Source organism: Echinops telfairi, unplaced genomic scaffold (genome assembly GCF_000313985.2).
Source record: "Echinops telfairi isolate 266 unplaced genomic scaffold, ASM31398v2 ScPeMD7_7469;HRSCAF=8507_0, whole genome shotgun sequence".
In the NCBI taxonomy this organism is placed as follows: Eukaryota; Metazoa; Chordata; class Mammalia; order Afrosoricida; family Tenrecidae; genus Echinops; species Echinops telfairi.
The window spans coordinates 81,808,750-81,824,385 of record NW_022111372.1 but is presented as its reverse complement, the minus strand read 5'-3'; the positions used below and the strand labels follow the sequence as shown (position 1 = coordinate 81,824,385).

The 15,636-nt window shown below is 51.7% G+C and overlaps 1 protein-coding gene across 1 annotated transcript in view; it reads right to left on the bottom strand.

Annotated features, from left to right (window-relative positions):
• Positions 1-15,107, bottom strand: part of FAT2 (FAT atypical cadherin 2) — a 97,124-nt gene extending 82,017 nt beyond the window's left edge. Inside the window, exon 1 of the mRNA XM_004697097.2 lies at positions 15,021-15,107. The gene's annotated coding sequence lies outside the window, so the exon portion shown is untranslated. The remainder of the gene's footprint in view (positions 1-15,020) is intronic.
• Positions 15,108-15,636: the final 529 nt, after the last annotated feature.

Below are 15,636 nucleotides of genomic sequence, written 5' to 3'. Positions count from 1 at the left end.
TTTAATAGAACAAAGTGTTCTTGCATTGAGGGAGTACTTGAGTGGAGGCCCAATGTCCATCTGCTGCCTTAATACTAAACCTATAATATGTGCACATAGATCTACTTCCCTGTCATCAAGTGTTTTGTTCTGTTGTGCATAGGGTTGCTGTGAGTCAGAATGGACTCTACCACTCTCAACAACAACAACAACAACAAGTGAATTGAGGGAGGGAAGCAGGCCTGAACGTGTGAAACTGGGAAGGGGGGGACCCTAACCCACCCCCCACTCTTTGTCTTCTGAAGAAGTGCCTCTAAAATTGTAAGCCTCCTCGGGGCAGCTAAAAGGCCACTGACTTCATGCTGTGAAGATGGTTAGCGGTGTCCAAAGACAGGGCGGGCTGTTCAAAGCCACATAGCATGTTAGTAGCAGAATTGGAGCCAGAACCCAGGCTCCCCTCCTTGGCTCCTGCCCCCACCTAGGAGGGCCTCAAAATGGGAGCCCGCACCATCATCACCCCTCTACCCATTGGCCAGGAAGAGAGTTCAAGGGGAAGGGGCCAGGTTGCCCACTTTCTGCCCCTGCCCACATCCCAGGGCCTGGCTTAGCCGGCCTGAGCCTCCATGCTGCTCTTTGTGACATGGGGCCAGCAACACTCTCCACTGGATGATGTAATGAGCTCAGGTCTGCCAAGCAGTGACCCAGTACCAGGCACACCGTCCTCGTTAACGGGCTGCAGCTGTGATGGTTACAGGAGGAGCTCGGAAAGTGATTGTTGAATGAGGACATTGTTCTCTGTATGCATGCTGCCTCTGACCCTGGTGGCCCCAGCAGGAGCACACAGGCACACACACACACACACACACACACACACACACACACCTCCCTGAGGGCTTTTTAATATTTGTAATATTCCTTTTGTTAATGCAGTGATCTGAGGCAAAAACAAAGCTTGAGCCATGCTCTGAGAAACATTGATGTAAAAAGAATAATTCCAGTTCCTCTCCCAGCTCCCCGTGATGGATGCAGGGTGTTCACAGCCATGGTCCCATTTGGAGCCTAAGAAGGGATCCGAGGGATGGGTGTGGCGTGGTCCAGAGGGGAAGGACCGTGGAAATAAGGGGTAGAAGATTTCCCCCATGGATGCCCTGCAACAACTTGGCCTGACCTTTTGTACTCTGCTGCTAATGTGCTGGGGTGACCCTCTAGGTTCCTTTTTTAAAATTTTTTATGACCTATAAATGGGGCCGTTCATCACAATTCCTTTCTCTGTCCAGAACAAGAAACTGCCTTCCCATTCCTGAAGATGCCAGCAGGCCCGTGGCCACCAGTGACATGAACCTGGTTCCCCTTCAATGGCTCTGAGAAGCTACTGGATGGGACCTTCCCCTGTTCCTTGTGTGTGACACCACCAGCCACCCCCGGCCACTTACAGCCAGTTTTTGCCTCTAACTCGGGCACCCCCAGAGGTGAGAAAGTGGGAAGTTCCTGTCAGGGCCATATGCCACATCTCAGCTGGGCGCAGGCTCTGGGGAGAGGTGGCCTTTCTTCAGGTTCTATCTCGTCCCATTGCTGGCTATGTGGCCTTCACCCTGCCCCTTCACCTCAGTCTCGCCAGACACCAGGGGTGGATGTCCAGGCTGTTGTGAGGATCAATTAAGGTCAAATGCACAAAGCAGGAGGCACAAGACTTGGAACGGGCGTCCTCGTGTGCCAGCCACTGTGAGGAAGATGGCGCGCCCGGGCTCGGAGCCCCTGCCCTCCATTTTCTGGGAATTGGAGCCAGTCCGTGCTCGCCCGCCTCCTTGCACTTTTGCCAAGTGGTGCCCCGAAGGTGATAAGATTTGGGAACTAGTAATGCGTACAGAGGCGCATCCAGGACAGCTAGAACAGCTGCCGTTTATTGAGCACTTACCGTGTTCACGGACATGTGCCAGTCCCTGCGGTAAGCACTTCAAGGAAGCTGACAGCAGCCCTGTGCTTACGCTCATCTTTCAGATGAGCTCCACGAGGCCCAGAGAGGTTAGCTAACATCCGAGATGGCACAGCTCGCATCTGGCCAGGCCAGGATAAACAACTCAGCTCAGCTGTGCATCTCATAGTTCCCCAGCTCGCCTCCCTGTGCCCACAGGTTGGGGAAAGCAATGAGAAGGGGGGAAGCTATGTGATCCCTTCCCCATATCAAGGATCATATAACCATTGGTCGTCTCATGCAAGAAACTCGGATCTCAGCAAAGGGTTCGGCTCCAGTTCTCCCTCTCCCTCCCATTCCTGATTGTTGCCATTCCCTCCAGCCCAGCCCAGCTGTCTGCCCGTTCTATCACTTCAGAGCTGAACAGCTTAGGGCAAGGCCAAGAGGCGGGCAGGTCGTTGCAGGTAGTTAGCAGTGGGGCAAGACTGACAGTTCCGCTGTCTGAGGCATCCGGTCCTGTTGCTGAGCTGGCTGAACCTGAACCAGAGGCCCAAGAGGGGTTAGAGATGATTTAGGGGCATCCTGCTGTGACCCACCGGTGCGTACTGATGAGAGTCACAGGAGCTCTGCTGGCGGGCTCCAGGCCAAGCCCGGAGTCCACATTCAGTCCCGTTAGCTCCGACCACAAGACGCCTGCGTGCCTGGCCTAGCCGCAGCAGACGCAGAATTCACTAGGGCTGCTGGTCCAGGAGGGCTACGTTTTCATCTATAAAGCTAGTGGTTCAATTGAACTAGAGGTTCCCACAATTGGGAGTCCCCTAAAGGTGGGTGGCTGGAGTTAAAAAAAAAAATTTTCCCAACCTCGCCCAAGATCTACTGAATCTAAATTCTCAGGGGTGGGGCTCAGGAGTCAATGTTTCACAAGCTCCCGGGGTGATTTTGATCAAACCAGACAGGAATAGGAGCCCTGGTGCTGCCGTGAGTTCTGTGTGGGGCTGCTAACACCAGGTCAGCTGTTTGAACCTACAGATTCACAGTCTCAGACACACGGGCAGTGCCACCTGCCCTCGGGGGTGGCTAGGAGTCTGAGAAAGTTTGTCTGGGGTGGGGGTGGGGGTGTTTGGGGGGGCTGAACAAGACGACCATCTCTTGGGCTTCTTTGGGATTTTATAGTCTCTTGTGTCTCCTCCCAAAGTGGGTATCTTTGGGGTCCCAATGAAGAGGGTGTGAGAGAAATGAGGGGTACAGGATAGTCTTTGTGTTCACAAAGAAATGGAGTCAGTCAGACACAGAATGCTATGGGGTCCCCCTGGAGAACAGGCACAGGCCTGGAGACCAGAAGGTGTGAGTGGATGGGGAGCGGGGCGGGAAGGCATTGCATACAGGACACTGAGCTTCTGCGAAGTGGTAGAAATAGACCAAGGGGATTGTTGCCAGCAAGGCGCACAAATCCATGTCACTGGGCTGGGCCCAGAGAAAACCCACCACTCCGAAGTCGATTCCCCTCACCGCCGCCCTGCTCCTTTGAAGGGCGGGTACGTTTGCAACACTGACCTTGCAGTGAGTAGCCCAACCCTTAACCCACTCCACCACCAGGGCTCCTGAACTTGGGTTGTTACACGTATTTGATCACAATTACGAAAAACAAACAAGCGAACAAACAAAGACTGCCTGTCTTCAAGACGTCTCTAGCTTGGAATCGTGTTAAAAGTAAGCGCCCCACATTCAGGAAGGCTGATTGGGTAGGCTGTGTGGGTCCAGAGTGCACACCCGTGCCTCCTGGTGGTCCTCTGGCTGCAGACACAAGGCAATCTCAAAGAGCCTCGCAGTGGGCAGGGAGGGAGTGGAGGGGAGGCAGGAGCTCCGCTTCCACACCTGACTCTCACCTGGAAGCTTCTCCGAGGCCTATCTCCCTGCTCATCAGCATCTCAAACCCCAGAGGCAACTATTCACCTTCCTGAGGACTGATCTGTCTGCCTCCCCGCTGGAGACCCAACCCCATGATCCATGCTCAGCCTGCAATAAGTAGAAGCTAAAAATAACCATTCTGTTCATGTATGCATACCTCACCATCTAGCAGTTCCACTTCTGAGGAACCTACAGGGCAGGAAGGAGTTCACCAAAAGGTTCATACAAGGATGTTCTCGACTACCCTTTATAGCCACCCCACACGGGAAACAACCCAAATGCCGCAGTAGAATGGCTGATCAAACCGTGGTGGGGTGATGTAAAAAATACTATAGAGCAAAGAAAACAAACAAGCAGTCAACAGGCAATCAGACAAAGGAACCGAACCTGCTCACGGAGGATGGATGAAGCCATCCTCGCCTACCAGGTTATTCCTCCTATCAAAAGTTCAAGTGGCGCAGATTGAGCTGCGGGTTCCATGAGGACAGAGATACCCCTGGGGGGTTAGGGGTTCAGCACGAGGGTTTCTGGGATGGTGGGATGGCATACTTTTGGTCTGGGTGCTGGTCAGTTTGTGACAAGTTCTCTGAGCGGTCTACCTAGGGCATGTGTAGTTTTCTGTATACATACTACCCACCCCTTCTCCCCCCCCAAAAATCCCACTGCCATTAAATTGATTCTAACTCATAGTGACCCTATGTAGAGTTTCCAAGGTTACATATCTTTATATGAGCCGACAACCTCATTTTTCTCCTGAGGCGCGGCCAATAGTTTTGAACTACCGACCTTCGAGTTCAAAGTCCAACGATTATTCAGTAGTGCCACTAGGGCTCCTTTTCTATATACATTTAAAGATCAAACAAACAAACAAAAATCCCACAGTCATCAAATCTATTTTGACTCATAGCAAACTCATCGGACAGGGTAGAACTCCTCTGTACATTTCTAGACTGTCACTCTCTGTAGGAGCTGCTGATGTTGCAAAGCGCTGACTTCGTGGGTAGCAGCTCAAAGAGAAAGCCCTACACCACACTTAAAAGTTTACAAACAAAACCAAACACTCACAGTCCCAGTTGCCACCCTGCGGATTCTGGCTGGTGACAACCCGTGAGGCTCGGGGTGGAACTGAGCTCCTTTTGTAGGGCTGGCTGGCTCTCAGTGGCCGGTTTCAGAAGGATAGCACCGTGTAGACTAGCGCCTTCAATCTTTTGGTTAGCAGCCAAGCACTATAACTGTCTGCACCACCCAGGGACTCCTTTTAAAACACTAGTAAAGGACTTAAAAGAAGACTTGAATAAAAGGCTATAAATTTAAATAATAAAAGCATTCTGTCCCTGGGCAAATTGCAAGGAATTTCATAGCCAAGTGATGGGATCTAGACTCTTCCTGCCCCAAGAACCAGGAAGGAGGCAGTTCTCAGAAACCCAAGGGTACAGGAGCCGTGCCAGGGCATACCAGGGCACACCAGGCTGTGGAAAACCACCGCCTTAGCCCTTCCCTTCCCCTAGCCCTACCCAGCCCTGCCCTCTGGGAACGGCAAGGACAGTGAGAACCCACTTCCCACCCTTTCCTGGGGGGTTACTTTATGCATGTTTCTCTCTTGAGAGCAGTGCATGCTCTATTGTCTTATTCGGTCCCCATAAAGGCTGTTTGAGAGAGCTAAGGACCGTCCCCATAAAGGCTGTTTGAGAGAGGTAAGGACCGTTTCTATCCAACAGATGGGAAAATTGGAGCTTAGGGAGGGCAGCCAGAAACCTTGTTCAAGGTCACACTGGGAGCTGGAGGCCCAATCAAGACTCCTACATCAGGCTTCTGATTCCACATCTAACACTCCCCTGGCTACCCCACCCAAACCAGTGGTCACCAAGCCAACTTCAACTCATGGTGCCTGAGTATGTTTCATGAGTTGAATTATGTCCACAGGGTTTTCCTTACGGAGAAAGATGAGGCTTTCTGCTCCTGTAAAGAGGTACGGTCTCAGAAACCCACAGGAGTAGTCCTACCCTGTCCTATAGGGTTGCTATGAGTCAGAATTAACTCAATGGCAGGGATTTGGGTTCTGGGTTTGTTTGGTTTTTGTTTTTTTTGGGGGGGCGGGGGGTGTCAGTCATTGGCTGATTTTTTCAGAAGTGAACCCTCAGGCCCTTGTTCCAAGGTGCCTCGAGTGGGGATTTGAATACCCAACCTTTTAGTTAACAGCTGAGAGAATTAGCCCAGAGACTCTGGCTACATCATAGTCGGGTTCCTACCCATAACAGTTATACTGATGATAGCACCCTCTCACCCCCTGCCCCTCCCCCCCGCCCCCAAACTCCCACCCCACCCCCACTCATACTGAGTGTGTTTCTACTGATCTCTTTGAATTCTTCAACAACTCAAAACAAACTCATTGCCATCAAGTTGATGCCAACCCATAGGGCCTCTATAGGAGGGGGTAGAACTGACCCTGTAGGTTTCTGAGACTGTAACTCTATATGGAAGTAGAGTCCGGCTTTACTCCTGAGAGGTGGCTGGCGGCTTTGAACTTGCAGTTAACAGCCCAACTTTTAACCCCTCCAGCCCTAGCGCTCCCGTCAACAACTCAAGGAGGTAGTGTTGTCATATCATCCACATCTTGCAAATGGAAAAGATAAAATGAGGGTCAAAAGGGACAACAGCCCCACCCAAGGCCAATGCCCTGCAAGCACGCAGTGTGGGTGAGAGCAAATGCTCCGTCTGACACTGGACACCCAGCTGTGCCGCACCAGGCAAGTGGTTCCCAAACCTACTTGAACCCTGCGTCCCCTTAGAGCTTGTGAAAACACAGGTGCCTTGGCCCCACTCCCAGGCCCCAGATGCTACTTTTGTGGACACAGACTAGGGCTGGGGAATCTGTCTTCTAATAACAATTGTAGGCATGTGGGTGCTTACCTCTAAACAGGGCATTGCCTTTGCCTTGAACAATGACAAAGCAAAACAGCCGAAAGGTAAAATCTAATGTAGCAGCTTCCAAATCGGCTCACTCGGGCATGCTAGTGTCCAGAGTTCTCTGAAAGGAGGGGAGGCTGAGCCGATGGACTGCAGGGGCCTCTAAGGGGACATCTGAGGGCAGGGAACATCTGTTTCTTGTCCTGGTTGCTGGTTCATCATAGTGCATGTTCACTTTGTAAACACTGATCAAGCCTTGTCATTTATGCACAATCTTTTGTGACTATTTACCAGAAAGAAGTAAGGCTGATGACGTCTCAGAAACGTGACATGAGGGATCTTTAGAGTAATGAGTTATGCTAAAGGGAGCGTTCTTCTAATTACAAGTTTCCAAGTGTTTGAGATGCTCAGATTTGAATTCTCCAAAATGCTATGCTGCTCTGGGTCAATTTCCAAGAGTTGACAAGAGTTTCCTGAATCCGTAATGTTGTTCTGTACCGTCAAGTGGATTCTTGACTTAGAGCAACCCGCTATCACAGGGGAGAACTGCACCAGTCGAGTTTCCTAGGCTGCCATCTGCACAGGGGAAGACAGCCAGGTCTGTCCTTCATGGTAAGTTCAAACCACTAACCTTTCATTAGCCACCAAGCACTTAACCAATGTGCCGCCAGCAAACCTATAAAATTATAATAAAAATACTTAATGCTAAGTGCCACCACCTGGCTGTCAGCTTAGCGTGCTGTGGCGGCTTGCTTGTTGCTATGATGCTGTTCTCTGCCACCAGTATTTCAAGTATCCGCAGTGTCACCCGTGGTGGACAGATTTCATTAGCATATACAGACTAAGACAGGCTAGGAAGAAAGGCCTGGACATCTATGTTTGAAAAATAGGCAAGAGAAATTGCCTCAATCAGCCGAGGGGAAAAAAGAGAGTCACAAATTGGATGAAGAAATGAAATGTTTCATCCCCTTACAGAAGGGTCATAAGGAAGGGATGCGTCAGCCAGGGCACAGTATAGCACCGATGAAACACACAATATTCCCTTGGTTCTTTGAGGCTTCCTCACCCCCCACCATCATGACCCCAGTCCTGCCTTTCACTTTGGGCTAGACTGGAGCATGTACACTGTTACAGACAAGAGCTCACGGTGCATAGGATCCAGGTCAGATAAAGCCCTCAGGTACAGAAATGGAAGTCTCAATACCAGGAGGGTAGGGGAAGAAGGGGAAGAAGGGGTAACTGAGTGCCATGACTGATGCCTGCCTCCCTGCCCCTGAGGGGATGGACAACAGAAACCATTGTGGGGTGGGGGGAGAGTGGTTGGTGTAAGATATGAAAACAATAATAAGTTATCATTTATCAAGGGTCACGAGAGTGGTGGGGGAGGGAGGGTAAAAAGAAGAGCTGATGCCAAAGGCTCAAACAGAAAGTCAATGTTTGGAGAATGATGATGGCAACATATATGTACAAATATGCTTGATACAAATGATGTATGGAATGTTATAAGAGCTGTTAAGAGCCCCTGATAAAATGATATTTATTCAAAAATAAATGAAATAAAAATGTAAAAAGCAAACAAAAGAAATGAAATGTGTGGGTAATTGCCATGAGATCAGAAGAAGAGAGTGGTGCCCCTCTCTCACTGTTAACATTCTGATCAAAGATCCTACAGAAGAATCCTGATCAAAAGGGGGTTGGATTTTCAAATTCTCATGGAATCCAGACTTGCTGGAGATGTGGCGTCTGGATGAACCCCAGAATCTATTGCCTGGGATCTTCTTTACGCCTTAAGGCAAACATATCCCCTAAAGTCCCAATACAAACCAACAATCATTTGGCTCACCTAGTAGAGACCACCAGCCTTGAGCATTTAGGTCCTTTTGAGAATATCTAGTTGGGATCACTCTGGTAACAGCAAGTCAGAGGACGAGCTGGAAGCTGAGTGAGCAGAGAGTTTATGTAAAAGGGACAAGGAGACTATCGCCATTGTCACTGACCTGTCCAGGCAGACATGGTTGAACAGGTGGATGGTCTGCTGTGTGTATTCTCAACAACAACAAGATAAGTAAAATTGAGAGAGAGAGACACCAAAACCAGACTCTCTGGATCACAGCAGCATAGTCCTCAGTGTGGACTGGGCGATGGTACTCAAAACCAGGCAGGGGTACTCCAAACATACAGTAGCCACAATGGGCTTGAGCGGAGCAAAGAACTCAAAGATGGGCTAGGCCTGGGCCCCCCACGAACAGGAGAGGACTCATCCAAGGAACCACAACAATGATAAATCAGCGCTTAGTGTGTGCTAAGAAGCCCTGGTAGAGCGTTGGGTTGCTAACTGCAAGGTGATAGGTTTGAGCCCACTAGCTTCTCTAAAGGAGAAAGACGAGGCTGTCTGCTCCAATTGAGATTTACAGCCTTCGAGACCCTGGAGAGCAGCCCTAGTCTGTCCTATGGGATCGCTGTCAGTGTGAATCCACTCGTTAATCAGAGTACATCCAGAATGCACCTTAGAAGTGAGGATGGTGAGACTTTGTCTGGCTTACTTTGGATATGTTTTCAGGAGTGACCAGTCCCTGGAGAAGGGCAGCATGCTTGGTAAAGTGGACAGGTATTGAAGAAGAGGGTGACCCTCAAGGAGATGGAGTGACACGGTGGCTCCAACGTCGAAGTGATTGTAGGAAGGGGCGGGGTTTCCTCTGTTGGGCATAGGGTCCCTGAGTGGGAGCCGCCTTGCCAGCATCTGTGACCAGCACAGATCAGCATGCGAGCTGCTTTGCGTGTGTCCACAGCATCTCTGTTATCAACCACTCTCGAGGTGCAATGAGAAAGAACATGCTGGAGCCACCACGGGAACTCAAGCAGCGTGCTTCCAGGCCTCACCCCCTCCACCTCCGTCGACCCGGATACGCAGGCTGCTTCCAAGTATCTACAATAATACATTTTGCATCACTTAGCCTTACACTTGGTGGGAGAGGAGGGGGCCAGGACAGGCAGCGGCTCTGACCTGGGGCACGTGAGCACACGCAGGCCTACATGCATACACATGCTGACGTTACCCCACAGCTGGCATGCACGGTCCTGCTCAGCTGGCACCGAGGCCAAGTGCTGTGGGCACTGGAACTGAAGGGAAACTGGAGAATTCTCCGCTGGGCGCCCTGCCCCCAGCCAGCGATGGCTAGCTGCCCTTTTCCTGCCGCCCCTCAGGTGGCTCCCAAGGGGCCCGCCAGTCTCAGGGAGAGAAAGACAAGGACAAGGGGGGCGGTGCTCCCCTCTGTGGGCTGCCACCTGGAAGCTGCTTAAGGACTCGCCCTCCTCAGGAGAAGCTGGAGCTTAGCGAGTCATTATTTGATCCTCTACAGGTGACGGAATGCCAGGCGCCATGAGAAGCCCCAACCCAACCCAACCCATTACCATGCGGTTGGTTCTGACTCATGGGGCAGAGCGAACTGCCCGCTAGGGTTTCCAAGGCTGTCAGTCTTTACAGAAGCAGACTGCCACATCTTTCTCCCATAGAGTGGCTGGTGGTTTTGGGCTAGCCATTGGGTGCTGACCCACTTGTCCCATCAGGACTCCTGGTGGTATGCCCAGAGGGAGCCCCAGACCAAGCCAAACCTGTTGCCCTTGACTGAATTCTGACTCATGGTGACCCCGGCCACTTCAGAGCACAGCTAGGCTCCGTAGGGATTTCTTGGCTGTTATCTTTAAGGATGCGGATTGCCAGACCTTTCGTCTGTGGTGCTGCGACACAGGGTTTGACAGGCAAACTGTCTGTTCATTGAGGGCTGACCATGTTGACCTTCCCATCCGATCACTCTCATTAATGCGCCCTCCACCCCACATAAACCTAGCCAAGGCTTTCCGACTTTAACACCTTCAATGATTCTGATACTTAGAATAGCACACAAGACCTTCTATGAACGGTCTCCACCCTGGTTCTCAGACATGCCTCCAATGGCTCCCTGCCCCGTGTATAGTTCTCTGCACCCAGCCTGCTCCGTTCTTATTTCTTAACCTCTGCGCCTTTGTGTATGCTGTTTCCTCTCCCTGAAATGACTTCTCCTTTCTTACTTAACTCTTGTTCATCTTTCAAAATTGATATCCACCAGGGTCAGCTCTCTTAAGCTACAGTGGAGCTAACTCTCCCCACATCCTCTCAGCAGCCTGAGTTTGCCTCTAGTTGCTGCTCAAACCCACCAGGTGCTCCTGGGGAGGAGGAGGAGGCTATCTGCTCCTGAATAGATATCTGCTCAGAAACCCAATGCAAGGTTAAGGGGTCGGAATCGACTCGATGTCATGGCTCATGGTATTAAAACATCCCTTATGAATATACCCCACAAACTGGGAGTCCTTGGGGCCTGACCAGACAACACACAGTTCATTAAGGATCTATTGAGAGAGCAGGGGTTGGGGGGCTTCTACGAGACCTCCCTCTCTGAGTTTTTCTCTATTCGTCTCCACCCGGAAAACAACAGCAGCAATAGAAAGAGGTCGAGAATTGTGGTTTGCAGACCTGCACAGCAGTCGTGCAAAGTAGAAGGGAAGGTATTTACAAAACGGTCTCATCTGGCGACAGGCACATAGAGGGGCTCAGGAGACTAGAGTGCTCCATGCATGGCCTAAACCCCACGCTCCGCAGTGGCCCTCTGTTAGGGCACACTGATCAAGAACATCATCTCAAACTGACCATGAGACTCTAAGCCAGTGGTTCTCATCCTTCCTAATGCTGTGACCCTTTCATACAGTTCCTCATGTGGTGGTGACGCCCCCCCAACCATAACATTATTTTCGTTGCTATTTCATAACTGTAATTTTGCTACTGTTGTAAATTGGGCAAACCCCATGAAAGGGTCGTTTGACTCCCAAAGGGGTCATGACCCAAGGGTGGAGAACCACTGCTCTAGGCAAAGAAAGCAAAACCTATGGTCCTGTCTGTAAACCAGGACCAAGACGGCCTACAGGGAGGCTCCAGGAGGCTCCTGGGGAAATCTTCCAGTAGTGTCATGGCAGATACTTGCTAGCAATGGTGATGGAGATGTGTGTATCTGTGTGTGTGTGTGTGTGTGTGTGTGTGTGTGTGGCACATAATGCTGGGGGTGGAAAGAGGTGTCTCACTAGTGAGCCTTATGTCCCCTGCAGTGGTTTACAGCCTAGGGCTCAACCCTTTTGCTAATCTCAAATTGCACCTAGGGGGTGTGGGGGAGATTCACTGGCCTCCACAATGGAGCGCCCACATGGGAAATGTGAATGCTTCCTGAGCCTGACTATGCAGAGGCCGAGCAAAGTCAGAGTTCCCTCTGACAGTCTTGCCTTCTGCACCCATTTGCTGCTTGACTTCCATCAAGTTACTTGTCTTCTCTGATCTGCCTCAGCATCGCCATCTGTCTGACCCCGTTCTTTCTGAGGACCCTCCAGCTCTGGACTTTATATATGACGGGGGTGTGGTTTATACTTATGCGTTCCAACCAGCTGTTCTCCTCCATCAATTAGAGGCAAAGATTCATTCATTCATTCATTCACTTCCCTAAGGTACACTGAGCCATGCAGTGTGATAAACACAGGAGTCAGACCAGTGAGCCAGAAAGAGCCAAGGGTTGCATTTTAGTAGGAAAGATGGGATATCAGCAAATTTAACACAATTTGTTTTGTGACGATTGTGATTTGTCTTAGGAAGGAAAACATCGCAGGGCTGATACCAGGCCCAGGGGGAGCCGACAGGGTCTAATGAGTTGTGGTCATGAACCTGGAAAGAGGGCCGGGGCCTAATGTGCCTTCCTCGTTTCAGCCTCCCACCCCTTCTCTGTGGAAAGGATTATTCCTCTCCTCATCCCTCAAATGAGGAAACTGAGGAAACTTTAAGAAGTTGAGACTTGGGTCCCCGAGAAAGGGTATGTCTAGTACTTTGTCAACCACACACTTCTGTATAAACCAGTCTATAAACCTCCAACATAAGTATCAGCATCGCAGGTGGTAGAAAAACTAATGCCAGGCTCTAAACCTGGCTCAACTTGTCCTGGAGACCCAGGAGCCTGAAAGCCTTTCAGGGGTGATGCTCACCCCACACTGAAAGGAACTGAAATGGAGGAGCCCCTCTGGGGGTACAGGAAAGGCCTGCAGACTGTGTCAAGCCCTTTGTCCATCAAGCACCCGCAGGGTTCCTCCAATGCTTATCACTGGCCAAGAAGCAGCTGGAAGGGGTGCTCACAGGCCAGTGTGAAGTCAGTCAGCAGGACTCGGAGCAGGATCCACAGTGAGTCAAACGCACGGTGACCAGGCACCAGGGAAGGCAGCAGCCCCAGCGGCACAGGGGCTGGAATATCAGAGGCCCTGGGGTCTGGTTCCTTAAGTCCATAAGAAGACCCCTAGAACCACAGGAGCATGGCACATTCCAGCAAAGATGAGATTCACTTAGTTTCTTCCCCATTTCACAGATGGGATAGATGAGGCCTAGGAAGCAAGTAGTAGAGGGGGGATAGGTGGTGATGTTTTGCCCCATCAGAGGGGCCCAGTGCATGCAGTCAGTACCTCCCTGCAAGTAGTGTGCTCCGTGGAGAAAGACCCCGCTTGCCTCTACTGCTCACGGGTCATTGAGACCAGCCGTTTCCGGGGCTGCAAAATGTGGACCATTTTTTCTCCTCTGCTTTAGCGGGGTTGGTGGGGTGAACTGATCAAGAACCAAACCCACTGCCATCCAGGCAATGCCGTCTCAGCATTCTCTAGAACAGAGTAGAGGTCGCTTGGGGTTCCTAAAGCCATAAATCTGTCCGGGAGCAGAGAGCTCTGTCCTTCTCCCACACAGATGCTGCCTTGCGGTTGCCATCCCAACGCCTAATCCACTATGCCACACGGCTCCAAGAACAGACCCAAACAATAACCCACCCCCTTTGTGCAGCGAGAGAGGTCCAGAGAGGTAAGGGACTTTCCAAGGTCACACAGCCCATGAGCCACAGACGCATCGCTAGTAACAGCTCTACCACTCAGCCTCAAATTGTTCAAAAACCCATCAGTGTCAAACACTCAGCACAGCCCCTCACATGGGGAACATCCGGTGAGGATTTGCAATGGTAATAACTGTTAGCAGTATTAGAGATCCCTGGGTGGTACACAGGCTTGGCCCTTGGCTACTAACCTAAAGGTTGGCCATTCAAACCCAGCCAGTGGCAACTGTGGAAGAAAGGCCTGGCCACCTACTTCCATGAAGATTACAACCAGGAGAGCGCTTTGGAGCTCCGTTCTACGCTGAAGTACACGGGTTACTGTGAGGCAGAATTGATTCAATGGCAGCCCCCTCCCTCCCTTTTTAAAAATAATAAAACATGAGGCTCTGTTAACCTGTGTCAGCCTCAGCGGCCTCATTGTACAAGGAGGCTGAAGGAGCATGAGGTCTCATGTCCTGGGGTCCTCTACCTCCCTCCCCTCCCAGATCCAGCGGCACGGGAGTGTGACTGCGGAAAGAGGCAGGCTGTTGCAGCCTTCGGTAAACCTGTCCAACCTTGCTGCTGCTCGCATTCGGGCCAACGACACCCCCACCTTCACTGTCCTGGGCTGTGGGTGCCTGAATTCTGGCCCAGTGGTTCAGCTCAGCGCTCCACTCTGGCTCTCCTGCTTCCAAAGATAGGCATCCGATTCTATTTCCCCCAAAGACAGGGGGGCAGGGGGAGCTAAGTTGCTCCTACCTCTCACCTCTCATCTACCTCTCCTCACTCCCCACCCTCCCCAACGTCTCTCAGGCGCCCCCACGTTCGCAGGCCTAGAGTCTGCGCGCATCCCGTTTTAGGGCCAGGAAAGCTGAGGTTCTCCTGCGGCTTCCTCTGAAGAGACACAGTAGCTTGCACAAGTGACCTGATGCCTAAGGCCTTCCCCTCCTCCTCCTTCTCCCTCCCCCGCCACCCGAGGGAGGGAGGAAGGAAGGAAGGATCCCTGGCCCCTCTTTCCCCTAGCCCAGCACTTTGCCCTGAAGCTGAGGAGGAACTTACCTCCAGTGCCCCACTACTGGCTCACCCAGCAAAATATCCAAGCAGGGCTTCTGATCCTTCCAGGAAGAAGAATCCCCTTTGCCACACATGCAAACGTGACCTTGCTCTCCCAGGAGCTCACAAGCCCCAAACCCCACACCCCACACTTCCATCTTTATTTCGTGTGATCAGGTGCCCCAGCCCCAGATGACCTTGCCCTGTCCCAGCCACACCAGCCCGGACATCTCCCTGATCCTTCTCTGGCTTTCCCCGTGCCCCCATTGCCACCAGCTCAAGGACCAGGCACAAGACCACCAGCTTTGCAGCCCCTCCCCTAGCTCCCCTTCCTGGGCAGCTCTTACCTGTGCCCTCCAGAGAGGAGGGCGCCCCAGGGCGGGCTGCTGGGCTCAAGCCCTTTCAGAAAGGCCAGGCTGACCACATTCAGGGAGGAGGTGCAGAGCAGCTGAGCAGGAAGGAGCGCTGGAGAGGCACTGAGAAAGTTGGAGTAGGTGTGTCCCAGGCCTGGAGGCGGAGGAGGGGAAAGGAGGTGGGGAATGAGGTGGATCATCCTCTCCTGCCAGCCCTGTCTCTCCCTCCGAGAGGGAGGGAGCAAGCCAACTGGTTTGTGGCCCAGAACTCGTGGTAGGGAATGACGGTTGGGAAGGAGCTAAGGAACCAGCCTGCCTCCCCCTGCCACCTTGTCGGCTTCTCAGAGGGATGAACTGAGGCTCCAGGCAGGCAGTACTGGCCCACGACTCAGAGACCACGTTGAACTGGGCAGAATTAGCTCTCTCCATACTTCCGCCCCCACCCAGATTGGAAATTTCCTTCTCAAAGTCAGATCCCATAAAGCCCAGTGGTTAAGTCTGTGGGGCCACAAAAAAGACCTAGTTCAAACACTGATGCATCACCTGCCAGACCAGTGAGCTCAGGTGAATTACTTAATTGAGCCTCGGTTTCCTTATTTGAAAAGAACAC